General features: G+C 38.1%; 1 long non-coding RNA gene across 1 annotated transcript in view; it reads left to right on the forward strand.

The window, feature by feature from the left end:
- The first annotated feature begins 572 nt into the window (after window positions 1-572).
- Window positions 573-19,337, forward strand: part of LOC125909449 (uncharacterized) — a 36,784-nt gene continuing 18,019 nt past the window's right edge. The window contains exons 1-2 of the long non-coding RNA XR_007453694.1: window positions 573-1,233; window positions 1,998-2,175. This is a non-coding gene — a long non-coding RNA (uncharacterized LOC125909449). The remainder of the gene's footprint in view (window positions 1,234-1,997; window positions 2,176-19,337) is intronic.

Genomic DNA, 19,337 nt, shown 5'->3' on the forward strand with positions numbered 1-19,337 from the left:
TCGAACTGGCAAACTGTGAGATCGTGACCTGAGCTGAAGTCAGATGCTTAACCGACTGAGCCACCCAGGTGCCCCGGTGAAAGTTTTTTAAAAGTAGGTTTTGGGTTGTGGTTCAAGGTGGCAACTTAAGAGCATCGTAAACTCACCTCCTCCCATAAACACACGAAATCAGCAGCTACATGTGGAGTATCTTCCCCTGAAAAAAATAAACCCTGGACACTGGCTGAGTGACTCCATGTATCACATCAAACAAAAGACAAGACCGTCCGCTTGTTAGCAGGCAGGAGCAGCTGGGACACGATCTCGCCATAAATCCCATGCCCAGTGCAGTGACTTCACAGGAAAAAACTCAAAACCCAGGGCCTCTCCCTGAGGAACTAAGGGTTTGAACCCCACATAGGGCACCCCCCAACTTTTAAGACCTGCACCTGAGAGATGACCCCACAATATCTCTTTTTGAAAACGAGCGGGCTCCGCCACAAGCCCCACAGGATGTAAAGATCTGAGAAAGGGCTCTTACGGGGCTCGCTGGGACTCACCTGCCCCAGGGCCCAGGCAGCAGCCCACGGAGGCGTGACTTTGTGGGGGCCAGGCTCCTTCGTTCATCTTGGAGCCTCAGCCTGAGAGGCGGCCCACGGGGCTGACGCACATCCGGGGCCACGGTGGGGCTCTACGAGGACCGAGACTGGCAGGGGCCCTCCTTCGCTGTCCCTCTGCCTTTCTTCAGCTGGTGGTCACCATCTTTTTTATTTATTTTATTTTTTATTTTTAACCGTGGGCTTCCCCCCCACCCCCCGCCACGTTGCTGGTAGGCACCATCTCCACACTCACCCTGCGCAGGACTCCCGCCGGCGGGCGCCATCTTGGCGCACTCCCGCCGCAGAGACGCAGCACCAGGCGCACCTTGAGGGGGAACTTGTGCGCATGTGTGGTGCCCGGGCTTCGTGTCTGGTGTCCAGCTTTTGTGGCTGCCACCAGAGGACACCTCTACAGAACCTGGCTGTGGTGGCCGGGGTAGGGCTTACGCTGGCGGGTCCCACAGGACTGTAACCAACGGAGAAAGAATCCTTAAACGGCCACCGCCTCCAGGGCACAGCCAGAGGCAACAGAGCCAGGAGCTCATTCTGTGCCAGAGGCCTATCAGCTTATCGACATAGCTGCAGCCTGAGGGCCAGCCTCCTAACTAAACATACGTCTAAAGGCTGACTGTCATACTTTCCAGAACCTCAGTGGGTAGGTGCTATCTTCACCCTCTCCCTCTACCACACTCCAGAGTGCCGGTAGCTCCCAGAGGAAACTCACACGCTCATCTGGAGCCCTGATTTTCCAACTGGCACCCAGGGAACACCTCTAGATCACCTAGAACTAGTGGCTAGAGGGGCTTAGCTTGCCAACCAACAGGGCTGCATACATTTCACTGCATATATTTGCATATTTTAAAAGCTGCTTCTTTAGAATCTAGATTCCAATCAGCCTGAATCTAGGTACTGAGATTGACCTCTTTGGGACACTGAGACGTCTTGGCACACCCCCAGCTAGTGGAAGCCGTGAAACATAAAATAGACTGCTTGGACAATCACAGAAGTTTGAGAGACAACCAAAAGCAAGGGCGGGGTAGAACAATAACTTTCCTCTTTTACACGAGGCCATTCCTTCAAGACTGAGAGAGGTGAATGCTTTATCTAATGCATAGAAACCAACACAGAGAATGAAGCAAAGTAAAGAAGTAGAGGAATATATTCTAAATGAAAAACACAAGATGAAACTTCAGAGAAAAACCTTCATAAAACAGAGATAAGTAATTTACCCGAAAAAGAGTGCAAAGTAATGGTCATAAATATGTTCATCAAGCTTGGAAGAATGTATGAGCATGTGAGAACTTCAATTAAGAGATAGAAAATATAAGAGAATCAAATAGAGGTCACAGAAGAAAACAAAAACACTAATTTGAAAACATGTATGTACCCTCATGATCATTGTGGCATTATCTCCCACAGGCAAGAAATGGAAGAAACCTAACTATTGATCGATGAATTATACATATAAAGAAAACGTGGTATATATTCACAATGGATTATTATTCAGCCAAGAAAAGAATGGAATTTTGCCATTTGCCACAACATTGGACCGTGAGGGCATTATGCTAACTAAAGAAAGTCAGACAGAGAAAGACAGGTACTGTATGATCTCACTTACATTGTGGAATCTAAAAAAGAAAAAAAAAAAAAAATGAACTCATAGATACCAGAAAACAGATTGGCGGTTGCCAGAGATGGGAGGAACGGGTGAACAGCGTCAAAAGGTACAAACTTCCAGTTATAAAATAAGTAAGTCACGGGGACGTGATGTACACATGGTGACTATATTTAATAATACTGTATTGTATATTTGAAGATTGCTACGAGAGTAGATCTTAGAAGTCCTCAACATAAGAAAAACATTTTGTAAATACGTATGGTGACAGATGTTAACTGTGATCAGGTGTTATTGTAGTGAGCATTTTGCAGTATATAGGCATAATTTGCATTATGCAAATATCAAATCATTATGTTGTATAACTGAAACTAACAATGCTATATGTCACTTATGCCTCAATTTTTTTTTTTAAATTAACTACAATTAAATTAAATTGGTTTTCTGAAGTTCAGGCTACAAATTGGATATGGGGAATATTTTGTCTCTACTCGTGCTTAAAATGCTTAGCGCTTAAGACTATAAAATAATCTCTATGGAAGTAAAGAGCAGAAAGAAGACATGCTGCTGTGTCACTAGCAGGTATAAAGTTTACAGAATACCTATCAGTAATTGTTACTAAATTCAATGAACTTACAATCTCCAATAATCTTGCAAACGTGAATGAAAATTATTTCTTTCCAATGAGTCTGAATAAAAGTTTGTAAAAATATAAAACAAAAAGAAAAAAACGTAGGTTTCTATTAAAATTGTATTAAACATAAACATTAATTGGGGAAAAACTGATATTGACAGTATTAATGAGCCCCATTCAAAAATATGGCTCAGCTCTCTCACACATCCTGTTTATATTATGATAACTCCATTATATAAGATGCACTCAATAACCCATTATCTTATATATTTGTGCTTTTATTGCTATTCTGAATGGTATCTTTATTCCATTGTGGTTGATTTTTTTCTAGTAGATAATTGTTTATGAAAGCTATTTTCTTCTCTTTAAGTCACTTAATTTTTTTATTATTACTAATGATTTTTAATAGGTTATCTTGTATTGTGTCTAAGAAAAAAATACCACCTGAAAATAATAGTCTATTTTTTCCTGTAACTATACCTAGAAATTTTAGGGCAACATTAAATAAAAGTGATCAGTAGTAGACATTCTTAGCTCACTCCTGATTATAGTGAAAATGCTTTTGGTCTGTCATTAAGTGTATAACGTAGCCTTTTGATAAAATGATACTCATCATCATCTTTTAAAAAATTCTTCTGGGGCATCTGGGTGGCTCAGTCAGTGAAACTTCCATACGTTCAAGCCCCGCAGATTCGAGCCCCACTTCAGGCTCTTCACTGATAGCATGGTACCTGCCTGAGATTCTCTCTCCCTCTCTCTCTGCCTCTCCCAGCTCATGCTCTCACTCTTTCTCTCTCTCTCAAAATAAATAAGCTTAAAATATAATTTAAAAATTCTTCTACCAGAAATTTGAAATATTCCATTTTCTTCCTTTGATTTATTAACATAGAATGCTTTATTTCTAATTTTTTAATCAAAACATTCTTATATCTCCAAACCAAAACTTATTTGTTCCTGGTACATTATACTCTTAATTTACTTCTGAATTTAGTTTTGTGGCACATACGTGTATAAGTTATTCTGTTTTTCCTTTCTGTTACATTTGACTGGATTTGTTACCAGGGTTTTTTCCTAGATTTAAAAGTGAACTGGAGAGTTTTTCATTTTTTTCTACATTGTATGACAGTTGATATAATGTCTTCAAAGCTTGAAATAATTCAAGTGGTAAGAACATCTAGACCCACAGTTTTTTGGTTATCAATTATTTGGTAATCTTTAAAGGTTTTTCGTAAAAATATTTCTTTTGCTTATCAATTTCACCTTGATTTTGATTATTTACAATTTGTCAGAAAATTATGCATTTTAATCCAATTTTCATATTTATGGCCATACATGGCTCTTTTTTATCATTTTAAAAATCACCCATTTATGGTGTCACAGCACTCTTAAATTCTTTTTGTGTGTCTTTCTTAATTCAACTAGGCATTGATGTTTCTATTTTATGATTTTCTTCTTCTGAGAACTAACTCTAGTTTACTTACCAATGCTGCAAATTTTTGTTTTATAATTTCTTAACTTCTGAATTCATATTTATTATCATTCTGTTTCTTTTGTGTTTGTTTTGCTAAAGGAACAAATATGACTATATATTTTTTCTGAGCACATGCTCCATCATAACACATAACTTTATATATAATGAAATATATATTATATATTATGTATATTTTATATTAATAAATATATGTATACATATACTTAGCTACATGTACATATAAAAATAAATACATATACATATATACACATATATAGTGTGTGTTCTTTATATTCAGATAATCAGTATTATGCCTTCAGATTTTGTTTTCTTATTTTATAATATGTATTGTCTAAATGGAGTGCATTTCCTTTGCTTTATCTTCTTCAGTGTAAGATTCCATGCCACCATAATCCTGATATCAAAACAGAAGAAAAATATTTCATTATAAATAGAGAAACAAAATTTCTAGAGAAGACTTTAACAAATCAAATTCTAAAGAGAATTAAAAGAATAGTACTATATTACAACCAAATAGCATTTATCTTAAGAATGTTAAGAATTGTTTATCATTAGGAAATCTATTAAATAAAAAATTGTAAACAATCAAAACATCTTGACAACAAATGCCAAAAATAAAAAAGAATTTAATAAAATTCCACACACTTCCTAATGATAAGGATAATCTAACAATAAGCTAGCAATTGAAGAAACTAAACTAAATTTAATAAAGGCCATTAACAAGAAACTTACATAAACCTTATACTTAGTTGTAGAATACTAAAACTATCTCCACTAAGTCAGGAACGAGATAAGAAGACCCATTAGTACTATTATTAGCATTACAATGCAGGTCCAAGGAAGAATCAATAAATAAAAGTTAAATTAATCAGGTAAAAAAACAATGAAACTGCAATCTTTGAAGATAATCTTATACCTGAGGAAACCAGGTAAATCAAATGGAAAACTTTTAAAGTCAGTACAGTAGCCAGATAAAATCAACAATAAAAATCAACAGATTTTTGGGGCGCCTGGGTGGCTCAGTTGGTTAAGCGTCCGACTTCTGCTCAGGTCATGATCTCGTGGTTTGTGAGTTCAAGCCCCGCGTCGGGCTCTGTGCTGACAGCTCAGAACCTGGAGCCTGTTTCAGATTCTGTGTCTCCCTCTCTCTCTGACCCTCCCCCGTTCATGCTCTGTCTCTCTCTGTCTCAAAAATAAATAAATGTTAAAAAAAAATTTTTTTAAAAATCAACAGATTTCCTATAACCCATATACATATAATATATATACACATATAGATCACAAATATAATTTTTTTAAAAAGATTCAATTTACTGTATCAACAAAGGCCATAAACTAATTAGGAATAATGCTAACACAAATGTGCAAAACCTTAGAGAAATAAACTATAAAACCCCACTGGAGAATATAGAAGAAAATTTGAATAAACAGAAAGACACAGAGTGTTTTTTGAGTCACAAATTGTCCCCTATACACAGAGGGCAAGGGAAGACTAAGAGGCAGACCACTCCACATTAGTAGGCGGCAGATTTAAAAAGTAAGGGAACTTACATATAAAGCTTGTCTTGAGTAGCCACAAGATCAGTAAATCTCCACATTTACCCACCAGACTTAAAAGTTTATATAAAGGCCTTAAATACATGGGTTCAACCATGTATTCAGCCCAGATGGTCTCAATAACACCTTGCTCTCTCAAGGTTATGTTCTTGAAACAGCTCCTAGCATTGGGAAGGGTGGGTAGAACACACATTCCAAGAGCAGGGGAGGGAGTAAGGAGTGTCCAATTGCCCAGGTCCTGCTTGAGGGTCAACTGGTGGTCACATCCTCTCAATGAACTCCTCCAAGAGCATCCCTTAACTTCTCCCTAATTAGTTGACACTGATCATTGAACTCAACAGCTGACTCCTAAGAATATGAGCAAGAACATATAGAACGTTTTTTAAAATGTGAAAAACAAGTGGTGAATTACCCTACAGAACATCAAAATTTCCTTTAAAGCTATGGTAAAATGGTAGAGCAATGGCATAAGAATAGGGAAGCCCTGGGGCACCAGGGTGACTCAGTGGGTTAAGCTTTTGACTTTAGCTCAGGTCATGATCTCACAGTTCGAGAGTTCGAGCCCCACGTCAGGCTCTGTGCTGACAGCTCAGAGCCTGGAGCTGCTTCAGATTCTGTGTCTCCCTCTCTCTCTGCCCCTACCCTGCTTGCACTCTGTCTCTCTCTCTCTCTCAAAAATAAATAAACACAAAAAAAATTAAAAAAAAAAAGAGAATAGGGAAGCCCACTGGTAAGAGAAAAGAGAGATTTCAGGAACACACCCTGTATACATGAGAATTCAATCGAAGGTAAAAGTTGTATTTCAAAGGATAGAATTTAGAATGCATCGGGAGACTTCAGGTGAAGATGCAGACTAAGCAAATGAAAGAAAACTCACCACGACTACACACCTCACTCTCAATAATTACAATAGCCAGATTTTTTTTTAAGTTTATTCTACATAGCTCAACTTAAAAGCAGAAAAAGAAAATTGTCTGTGGCCAGAAATAAAGAACCTACTTTATTGAATAGGAGTTGAAGCTAGTGACTCAGATAAACAAATGGATTTGGTATATACTTAGGGATTTATGTTTTAATATCTATACCTGCTTTATGAAGAACCAGGAAAGTGTGGCCCTATCAGGAAAATACTGCCTGCCAGTGCAAGATTGTAACTCAAAAGCCTCATGGTTATCAGTGAAAACATAGTAGACCTAGAAGCCTTTCCATCTATAACATCTGACCACCGGCAAGGAAGATGGGGCAGAAAGCAGACCTGTGGACACTGCACTACTGGTGACAAAATGATTGATACTATTCGTGACTGGGCTCAAAACCTCTCAGCCAGGGTACAGGTCTACAAAGCTTATTGGTTTTCCAGTTTGAATGATAGGTCTAGTTCTAATAATCATATTGATAATGAAAAGTCAAACCAGGAATTTTCTATTTTTTAGTCCCTCGGGTTCCCAAAGATATAGTCAAGCCCTATCTCTTCATCATCATCACCACCCTAGAATACACTGTTAGTGCTGCCACAGTAGATCAGAAGGTTATCTACAAGAATAACTGAAACCTCAGTACTGAATGCCCACATGACATTAATCCTACCACATGAATGGATAAAACCTTGTAAGCACTCCTGACTCCTCTGTTTCTCTTCTTGCAAAGGTGCTGCCTGCCTCCTTTAGCTTATTCATGTCATGTGATCTATTTCTGGACTCAGATGAAATGACATGCCATAGGTATGGTATCTAAGTTTTCTGAATGTTTACGTAGAGCATGATGAATCTTGACCAATGGGAAACAGGGAATGAGAGGATGTTGGGCAGATAAATTCCCCCTCCTTTCTCCCCTCCAAGGACTATCCAAGATTCAGCTTGTCTTTTCCTGCCTTTCAGATAATACCTGTGTGCCAAGTAAACACTCATGCTCCATGACCTGCCAAGTCTCCTCTTACTCTTTGTGAAGCTATAACCACTGCTTTGCTTTGCTTTTTTTCCTTGCCTCATTTCACTTTTTCTCAATCTCACTACCCATGGCTTGTGTTTCCCAAATAGTTAGTATTTTCAATCCTAACTCTGCCTCTGCTTTTTTAGAAGGCCCAAACAAGGTAACAAGATTTTTTTATTCTTTCACTTATTTCCTCAAATTTGATAATACCCTGAATATTGGACTGACAGAATTCCAAATCAATCCCCTTGCCTACTTCCCTCTGGCCATATATGCCACAGTCACAATCATGGGCCAATTATATCATAAATGATTGACTATAGCAGAGTACAGATAAGATATTCATTCTGTTGGTTAAATGTAAACATTCTTTCTGCTATCTTTTGTGCTGGGTTATCTAAATTTCAATAATGTCTCTGCTGCCTTTGTCACATCAAGACCAACTGAAGCATGCATCAATATAGGTTGGTGCCCCACTAACTTTAAAGTCATCCTCAATTACCAGCCTGCCATTATTGTTCCCTATGGAGAGCCAGTCAAAACCACTGAGAGCTACCTGCATACTGAGCAATGCCACATCTGTGATTGAGGACTTGCCTGGACCAAACTAGACCTGATGTATACCAACCATGCCATTTTTCACTGGTACAAAGGTGAAAGGTTAGAGAAAGGGGTTCTCAGGTACATAAAGACATAAATGTTCTAGAATTGTTTCTGAGATGGTTGAAGTCCATAGGACTAAGGAATAAGATGATTGTCTATCATATTAACTTGTCTCCTGCTAGCTTTTATACTCCTTTGTCTTGAGTTTTAGTTCTCTTCTCTTTACTGTCCACAGTAATCCATGAAAGTTATGTTTCTAAAAGCAATTTTTAAAGGATAGTACAGAACTTAAATCTTTAACAGTATATATTCTCACTCTCTCTTTTAATGTTTATTTATTTTTAAGAGAGAAAGAGAGAGAGTGAGCAGGGAAGTGGCAGAGAAAGAGAGGGAGACACAGATTCGAAGCAGGCTCCAGGCTCTGAGCTGTTAGCACAAAGCCAGATGTGGGGCTCGAACCCACGAACCCCAAGATCATGACCTGAGTGGAAGTCAGACGCTAACTGACAGAGCTGCCCAGGCACCCCTATAAACTTTCTAAGAATGATTTTTATATTTTACCCAGTTTTGTAAACATACTTCTAGTATTCATTTATGCTTAATGTTGTTTTAACTGATTTCAATGCTCACTGACAGTTTTTTATATCAGTTTCCCCATTCTTAATTTCTTAGAGTGAGTCAGCACTTCTTCAACTCTTTTAAGATATGTTGGATTGATTGCAAATACACCCTTAATTTTCCACCCCCTCCCTCCCTGTATCCATGTCTTCTGTAATATGCTTTTGCAGGTTCTCCCATTAAGAAGTGGTCTATTTCCTGGGGTGCCTGGGTGGCTCAGTTGGTTGAGAACCTGACTTCGGCTCAGGTCATGATTTCATGGCTTGTGAGTTCAAGCCCCATATCAGGCTCTGTTGCTGACAGCTCAGAGCCTGCAGCCTGCTTCAGATTCTCTGTCTACCGTTCTTTCTGCCCCTTCCCTGCTCATGCTCTGTCTTTCTCTCTCAAAAATAAACATTAAAAAAAATTTTTTTTAAAGAGGTGGTATATTTCCCAATTCTTGTGGCCTTATGACTTACTCTGACTAAATCAATATGGTGAAAGTAATGTTGAATCAATCTGAGCTGAGGCCTCCTCAGAAAGTCTTGTGTTCTTCCACTCTTGGAACTCTGAAACCACCAGCTGAATAAGCCAGGAGTAGCCTGCTAAATGATGAAATGTATGTGGTTCCTTCACCACAGTTGTCTCACCTGATGGCCAGCCAATAATCAGACCTGTGTGTGAGGCTATCCTAACCCTCTACCAACTCATCAACTGACTGCAGATGCACTAGCAAGGCTAACCAAAACCAACAGAGATAAGTCCAGCTCTACCAAACTACCCACCTGAGCTGTAAACTTATAAGAAATAATAAATGTTTGAGGCTTTAAAGCTCTAAGTTTTAGGGTGATTTATTAAGCATCAATCAGTAACTGATACAAAAGATAATAGGGTGACATTTTCTGAGACTTTGCGTACCTTGGAATATGTTTATATCTCTTTTACTTGACCACCAACCTAATTCACATTTAAAATTCTTGACTTATGAGGAGTGCCTGAGTGGCTCAGTCAGTTAAGCGTCCAGCTCTTGATAATTGTCTCAGGTCATGATCTTGCAGTTGTAGGACTGAGCGCCACATCAGGGTCTATGCTGAGTGTGGAACCTACTTGGGATTCTCTCTCCCTCTTTCTCTGCCCCCCATCAAAATAAATAAATAAACATTTAAAAAGAATTTGTGACTTATGAAGTTCTTGTCTCAATACTCTGTATACAATGCTTTACTACCTTCTGGCATTATACTTTGCTGATTTGTAGTCTTTTATATGCCTTTATATTTCATGTCTGAATGCTTATGATAATTTTATTTATCTATATAATGAAACATCTTTCCATGATTTGGAATTTTGTCAACTTTTCCTCAAACATAATGAGCCCTTTTAATCTGTATGCTGAGAAGTATTTTTTCAGTGATATCTTTTACTATCACTTCTATTCAACTATTTATTCCTCACTTAAATATCTACATTTTAAAGCCTTTCTCTTCACTGTATGTCCTCTATCAACACTCTTTTCACAATATTTAAAACTCTTTAATTTTTGCCTCTGCATTATGGGAAAAAATTTATTAAATTTGCCTTCATATTACCATTCCCATTATTGATTTTAAACATTTTTTTACTGTTTTAATTCACTTTTGAGAGAGAGAGGGAGAAACAGAGCATGAGCAGGGGAGGGGCAGAGAGAGAGGGAAACACAGAATCCAAAGCACGATCCAGGCTCTGAGCTGTCAGTACAGAGCCTGATGAGGGACTCAAACTCATGGACCATGAGGTCATGACCTGAACTGAAGTCAGACCTTAACCTATTGAGCCACCCAGGTGCCCCCCATTATTGATTTTAAATCGACATTCTGCTCTTTTTCCAATATAGATTTTAGTCTGCTCTGTATTTTTAATTGCTATGTAATCTTTTCTCTTCCCATCCAGCTTCATCTTCATCTCGAACTGTTGACTTTTAAGTTCATCTGATCTTTTCTGTACAACTTGTTCTCTTTTTATAGCTTTCTGTTCCTGTTTTATAGATGTCATAGCTTTATAAATGTTATTGTAGACTCTTTTTTTTTTCTAAATCTTTTTCTAGCTTAAGGGTTAATCATTTAATGATATTTCTGTTCCTCTGAGTCATAATGGTCACATAACATTACTTTTATTCTGAAATAGTTTTGCATGTTGAGCAATACCCCAGCTATCATTGAGGTCTGTTCTTGTTTTTCATTTTACTCCTCATGGAATGAAGAAAGATACATCTATGTTTGCCAATACACTAGGATTGTGGTTTAGCTTTAGTACAGCTTATTATAGTTAGAAGGCATATTGATGTACACAGCATTTAACTCAATTTCCAGGGCTTAGAGATATTCTTCTATTATGTCTCTTCTGGATTTTAGTGAAATCATTAATCACTTCCTATTTCTGCTATTTGATTCTTTGATATTGTGGACCATCAAAGTATTGGAATTACTTTTGTTTTGGCCTCCCCTCCAATAAAGCCTTTGTACATATTGAGACTATATCTCCAATAATACAAAGCAAAACTCTATGTCACCTCCCTATACCCAAATGCTCATTTCTTGTCCTGTTCTCTAGAAGTTTCAGTATCTAAATCAATGCATAAAAACAAGGATTAATGACACAGGTGGACATAGGAGGGGAGAGCAACATGCTTATGTAGGGGCATAACGACCCTAATCAGAAAAGGTAGACAGTGAGAAAGGGCTGATGATGGGTTTAAGTTCCAGATGGCAAAATAGATAGTGTCGATAGTCACTTCAGCCCCATTTTTCTTGAATAATAGAAAATATTCCCAGAAGCTGGAACCAGATATGCTATAGCTTACTTTTAAGGGTATTTTCAGTTCTTGGTCTTTCTGTGTGTCGTGGTGGGGTGGGGCAGAGGACGGTATTGTAGGAAGATGGGGGCTGACTGTGCCTTTGGAACAGACACTGCAAAGAAAAGTAGGAACTAAGTCAAAGAATCCTTGATATGTACATTTCAACTCAGAAGTTTCTACCTTACCATGTCTCCTCAAAATTCAGTTTTATTATTCATATAGGCTTATATAGATCTGTCAAGAATCTATTGAGATTAAAAACTCTTGAAGTTGACAGTTACTTGATATGCTCCAAAGAAAAATTAAGATAAATTCAACCTTAAATAAGAGATATTTAGTATTTTTGTTAATACTTTATTTTTTAAGTAATCTCTATGCCCAGCATGGGGCTCGAACTCACATCTCCTAAGATCAAGAGTTGCATGCTCCACCAATCGGGCCAGCTAGGTGCCCCAGGAGTTAGTATTTCAAATACACATAAATACTATGAATATATATTGAAGTCACTGAAATTACACATATGTTATGAATAATACTAATTGCTGCTGGCAAAACATTTTTGTTCCATTTGGGCTTGCAAATCAGCAGAGAGTCTGTTAAAAATTAGTGTAATAACATAATGTTTCTGAAATATTACCAGATGTCTTTTTTATTTGCAGAAATTCTTGTTCCAAACACTGAAGCTGAGGCATTCAGTGCTTCAGAAGAAGGATAGACATGGCCAAGAACAATGAACGAATTGTCCAACATTGACTTTCAAAGCAAACTTTATAAAAAAGCACATGTAGAAACAGTTCCTTTCATTTGCCAGAATCAGGCACTGGAGGGAGAGAAGGTCCCTGAATCCAGCAGTGTCCTTTATGTATGCAGAATTAGACCTGTGGCCTAAACCAGTTGGGTTTCTGTCATATGACAGAAAAAGAATCCTTACCCATGTATTGCTTTTTTTAATGTGTTAAATGCTAACCTCAAAAGTCAAGTATATAATACCAGAGTCTAATTGTAAGGGCAATGAACTGAGTCTTGGGTTTGAAATTAAGAACGCCAAATTGTATATTTCCTTCCAACCGACTTTCAGTGTTCCGACTGAGCAATCCATCATTTGGCTACTTCTATTTTAATGGATTTTACCTAAAACCCTTTCTTTGAAGTCTTTCCTAGCTCTGGATGAAAGCACAGTCTTAAGCTTAATCCCTTCCATCTATTAATATGATTTTTTTTTTTTGCAACGTACTCAAAAATTAGAGTATAATACTCTCACCTCCTTTACTCATTTAATTTTGGCATAATACGTCTATTTTCCTGCTTGAAGAGTTGCTGTTTCTGGCCACATTGGCACCAGCTGTTCTACATGATGATGCCCAAAGAGACTGGGAATTAGATCTGTTTACCTTGCCCTGAAAGCCCCTCTTCTAGCAGAGCATGCATTTGTCATTGTGCTCCATTTTAGCATCCACATCCGTTTAGCAGGACTTCTAACTTGGTAGAAGCTAGAAGTAGGCAAGTTTCACTTGCATGTTAGCTTTTCATTTGCAACATTGATTCTTTTGACTCAAATTTACTGAACAGGTATTGTGCCTTTTGTTCCAAGGGCCTACCTTCCCTGTCACCCTCCTAATTAAGTAGAGGCCTACCTGAGTTTCACTTTGTGTGAAGTGCTCTGCAAAGGAAATGTTACAGATGGATGCAGGTCTACTCATTTATTCATTCAAGAAACATTTATTTAGTTCCTGAGGATAAAGAAAACAAACAGACGAACAAAGGACAGTCTTTCTCTTGGGTACTTCACAGTCTAGAGAAGGAAACATAAAAATCATTGATTACAAGGAGTTACATGGCTATAAAATAGATTTAATATTGAAGCTTAATCCTTAAATTCTTTGGCATTCATTCATGATAATGTTATCAGCAAAATAGATGATTATAATTTTTAAACATGTTCAGATCTGGTAAGGTGTTGAAATTTCTGGTTTCGAATGCCATTTCAATCCTGAATCACTTACCTTCTTGGGTTCTGTTCTCTCTATAAAATGAGAAAACTAAGCAAGATGCCTTCCAACTGTCTATCTGGCCACCACATGCGACAAATCCACAATTCTCAAAGCTGTAGAAAAAACTCTCCTCCTAGTTTAAACTGCGACCTGTCAATAATGTACTCTTGAACACATGGCTTTGAAGTTCTGATTTGCTGCCAACTTGCCTAGCTGTATTTATTTCCTCTCAAGTTGAACTATCAGAGTGGGAATTAAAAATTGGACACATTACCTTGGTGATCATACCAAATTCCTGTGAATCAGACCAATAGCCATCTGGCGGTTGAGTGTGTTTGAAAACACTGCTAAGCTTGGGGAAGGGCCCTTACTCAGGCTTCTGGCTACCAGTATGGAAGCAGATTCTCTTTCTGACTGGAACCCTTTGTGGGGAGGAGGCTTTGTGCTTGGAAAGCCTGTAGTTGTGGCTGTGTGGTGTGGGTATCACTTAGCTCCTAGGAACATGGCCTGTGAAATATACAATGCCAATATTGTAGCCATGCTTTGCTTTTTTTACCCCAGCACCAGTTGCGCTCAATTCATTTGTGATGCGTGTGTGTACGTGTCTTAGGTTTCTTTAGCCTGTCCTTGGAAGGAAGGAAGGCCTGGTCTGTGAACACCCCCTTCCCCACAGATGATTAATTTATACACATTGGCGTGGAACAAAGCACCATTCGTGGAGAAGAACTAGTTCATACTTTGAGAAAGAACTGTCATTAGAAGCATCAGAATTATTTATTTGTAACCATTTTATATGAAGCCATTTTGGAAGAAGTGGGGAACCCAGGATAAATGGAACACTAAAGATTTCTCATGGTTTCTGAATTAGTATCAAATTTACTTAATTGTGTTAATGCATTGGCGTTTTTATCTTACATGATTATTTATTTTACATCGCTAAAATTTCTTGAGCATAGACCTTAAGTCAGGCATGGTAATAAATGTTGTGCATGCATTAATTCATGTGACTCACATAATAAACCTTAGAGTTATGGGAAATCAGTTCTCCTACTCTAGATAGAAGAAAATCAAGTGGAAAGAAAGCTTGGAGAGGAACTTCCTCAAGTCTCTGCAGGTGTAAGTAGTGGAACTAAGACTTGGTATTGTGTCTGTCTGACTCTGAAAAATATTTTCCTAAGAACTAACTACATCTTCACTCATGTTGGAGTCTTTGGAGTCAGACCACAGGAGTTCCAATTTTGGCTCTACAATGTACCACGTGGATGGCATTAGAGAGGTTTCTTAAATTCTCTGTGCCTCAGTTCCCTTGTATGTAAATTGAGAGATAATAAAATGTAACCCATAGGGTGGGTGAGAAGGAAATTAAGTACTTACAAAGCATTTAGTTCAGTGCCCAGAATATAGTAAACACTCAACAAATGGTAACTATTTAAATGTTTATTCATTCACCATAGCACTGGCTGAATGAAGGAAAATTGAGCACTTTGGGGGAGATAAAGATAAATATGTGGTTTCTGTATGTCTAGGGGAGAAAAGAGACATGTAATTAAGCAGTTTAAGAAAAGGCAGACAATGAGGACAAATAGAAAGAGGCTCAAGTGAAAAAGACAGTCTATCCAGTGGAGGATTCTGAGACACCTTAATGAAACAGACAATATTGGATCAAAGTATATGGAGCATCTCCTGGGTATGCTCTAGATATACTGGGACGGGAGAAGAATCTCACTGTCTGGTGGTGTTTTATGGCCACAAATCAGATTATAATATCATAAAGAACATCTTTGCTTCCTCCCTAATGCTCCAAAGCATATGTGTTGTTTTTTTCTTAGTGTCAGTGCTCACATTGCCACACCCAAGCGATCAGTTTGGATATAGCTGTGTAAGCACACCGCACTGCACACTCCCCTCTCACACCGTCCTAAGTCCCCAGTACTTTGTACATCATTTCTTTCTGTAAGAATTTGAAACTAAAGAGAATTTTGTAAGGATAAAGGCCCATATGGAAGGTCAAAGAGGTCCATATATGCCATATTGAATCTTAAGAGGTATGCCAGGATGGATAAATTATTTGTTATATACTCAAAACAATAATCGTTCTTTTGAGTCATTCTTAGTAGCTCTGGAAGATTTAGCAATTGACCACTCAACCCTCTCTTAATGCCACATTTGTATTTTCAACGGCTTAACACTTCACTTCAATGATTCACTCCAAGCTAAAATGTTAAAATCCGAGTTGGTGATTTCTCCCTCTCAACTAGCTCCTGCTCCTCTTTCCTCTATGTCCATAGATAGTCCACCATTTTCCTAGTTCTTTAGAGTCTAAACAAGTACTGCCCAAGAGAAATATGTGAGCCACACATGTAATTTTACATTTTCTACTAGTCACATTAAAAGTTTTTAAAGAAACAGGTTAATCTTTAAATGGTGTATTTAACCCAAAATATATAAAATATCAGCATTTTAACATGTAATCAATATAAAAATTAACGAGATATGTACATTCTTTGGTGAAAAATTATTAGAAGTCCAGAGTATATTTTACACTTACATGTCGATTTAGACTTGCTATAGTTGAAGTGATTACTAGCTACATGTGGATGTGGCTACCATATTGGACAATGCAGGGCTAGACCTTATAGTTACCTTTCATTCATTATCCCTCACCCTCCATATCCAAACATTTACCACGTCTCTGCAATGTCTGTCAGAACTATCTTGCCACTTCCACTTACCACATTATTTCTTTATCTACCAAGCGCCTTACCTCACGTATCCCCCATCTATTCTGTTTCCTTGTTCCAATCCGTCAAATAAACTACTACAAGACTAACTGTCCCAAAGTGCCACCAAAAAACCATCAATCATTCCCCATTACACCAAAGAGTATTCAAATGCCTAAGCCTGATGCTCAAAACCCTCCACAAAATGCCCCCTAATCATTTTATAATCTCATGTTTCATTGCTTCCCTTGTTTCAGCTAATCCAGTCTACAGATTGTCCCCCAATCCTACCCCCAAATTCCTAGTTCTGTCCCTTTGGTCATTGACCCCCTTCTTCTGCCTATTAAAAGTTTACCTTTTCTTCAGAGTTGTTGTTGAGCTCTACTTTTTCATTAATACCTGCCTGTTCTTCCCAACTAGATGGGATCTCCTCATTCTCTCACAAACAATCCTGTATTTTCCATGCAATTTAGGTAAACCTATTTTGACTTAGAATCTGGGATATATTTTTATTATCCCTTCTATATTTTTGCCTTCAGGGCAGGATAGTATCTTTAAAACCTCAGTATCCCAGGCAGCTCTCAACTGGTTTCATTTACTCAATAGCTAGCTAAGAGAAGCAAATCTCTGAGATCCATTGGTGGCAGTAAGCAAAAATGCGGGAACCCAAAGTTTTGAAATAGCTTCTCATTATCCAAGCAACGAAAGATACCCACAAAAGCAAAATATTTAATGTGATAAGTGTTTCCTATAGAGTTGGACTGGGACTCTAAGATTAAAAGTCAATATCTGCCCTGTAAGCTGAGTTGTTGTGGAAGGTACTGGATATGAGAGAAAAGGCTAGACCCATTAATGAACTGATGTCATAATTTATATATAAAATGTACATTTTCTCACCTTGCCTGGGAGCATTCTTCCAATACTGTAATCTTCATTTGGGCTTCCCTCAGGTAACATCAAACTATATATGCAGAACCATTAAGCCTAGGGTTTCGTTCTTTTTATAAGACACAAGTTTATAAAGCAGCAGGCCAGCAGTACATAAAGAAACATACAAGTTTCTTCAAAAGAAATCAAGCCAATGAAAATAAATTGTGAAGTACACAAGCGAGAGAAGCAATCATTCCAGCCCATTTGTCTGAAAGGGACTCACACTCTTAGAGCAAATTCAAAGAAGGAAAAACAACACTGTCTAAGTTTTTGGACCCATGCCCAGGATCCTTTTCTTCTAAATATGGAAATAGATATTTAAGTCCCTGGTGCATTCATACCCACTTTCCAGGTTGCTTCTGTGATTCTGCCTCCCCACAACATGACTGTTTCTTACCCCCAGGCAGAAAGCTCTCTCCATCTGTGCGAACTACATCAATTCAATTCCATGTAATTATGCAGGGATCCAGGAAAGTGGACATAATTCAAATCAGAGACAGTGAACTATTTAGTGTTTTATGTATTTTTTTCTAGTTCCTAATAGCCTATCAACTACAGCAGAAAGAAGAGTTTTTAGAGTTGGCTTATTTTGAAAGCTAAACAGAGACAACCATTGCTGGTGTATTTAGTCTCTCAATTATTTAATGTCAGTGGTGAGCATTTCCTTGGAGAGTTCCACATGAGGAGTTTAGCTTATGTGGTTTTTTTTTTTTTTTTGAGAGAGAGAGAAAGAGAGAGAGCGAGTGAGCACAAGCAGGGAAGAAGGGCAGAGGAAGAGAGAAAGAATCCCAAACAAACTCCACACTCAGTGCACAGCCTGATGCAGGGCTTCGTCCCACAACCCTGGGATCACAACCTAAGCCAAAATCAAAAGTTGGACACTTCACCAGCTGAGTCACCCAGGAGCCCCTAGCCTATGTGTCTTTTATAAAAATAGGGCAGTCAGGATAAGGTTCCATTGTAAGGAGACAGTTTCCCTTTTCACAGTAACTACAAACCCAGGTGTTCCTCGTTTCCACAAGGACACCATGTTGACACTTGAGTCACTACATCCTTTGATGGCAAAATGAGCCACTCTATGAGGTCCCCCTCTCTTCTGACAGGCCACAGCTGGCTAGTGACCAGTGGAAATGGCCTGGAGCACCTTGGGAAGGATTTTCCTAGGAGAAAGACCAGAAAGACCTACCAATGAGGTCAGGTGAGGGTGAGGTTGTCTTAATCTGATAAATAAAAAATTGTCAACTATTTTGTATCACAAATTGATGAGAAGGAAGTATAAGACATATATGTGTGTATATAAAACTTCCATATTTGGCTTCCTCATAAACTATAGAAATAACTACAACTACAGTTGGTCAAAGTGGTGCTATATTCTACTTGTCCATATGAACATAGGAAATAGATTGATAGGACTTCTTTTCCCTTGAGAGGAGTCATGGTAATTCAATATAATTTGTGTTTATACAGCACTGTTTACAAATATTTCTAATTATAAAACTCATGGGGCCATAGCAAAAGTATCTTCCAGATAAGTGAAAGTTTGGGAGTGGGTCTCACATTATGGAATATATATTTAACTCAGAAGACTCATATCAAAGAATTTTATGAAAATAGTCACAATATGAAGACATGGGGCTGGGATGATTTAACTAAGGCTTTATAAATATTTGTCCTGGTAGAGCTTGCCACCATGTGTATTAATTTTGGGGATAGCAATCAGGTCACAAATAGAGGACTTGGGCTGGAGGTAGGGTAGAATGATGGGGAGATATAATGTCAGGAACAGGGAACAGGAAAAAAAGATGAAAAAAACCTGTTTTGTGGTGGGTCTTTGTTTTGAGGTTAAAGTTGTCCTTACTCA

The sequence above is a fragment of the Panthera uncia genome, assembly GCF_023721935.1.
Source record: "Panthera uncia isolate 11264 chromosome B3 unlocalized genomic scaffold, Puncia_PCG_1.0 HiC_scaffold_1, whole genome shotgun sequence".
In the NCBI taxonomy this organism is placed as follows: Eukaryota; Metazoa; Chordata; class Mammalia; order Carnivora; family Felidae; genus Panthera; species Panthera uncia.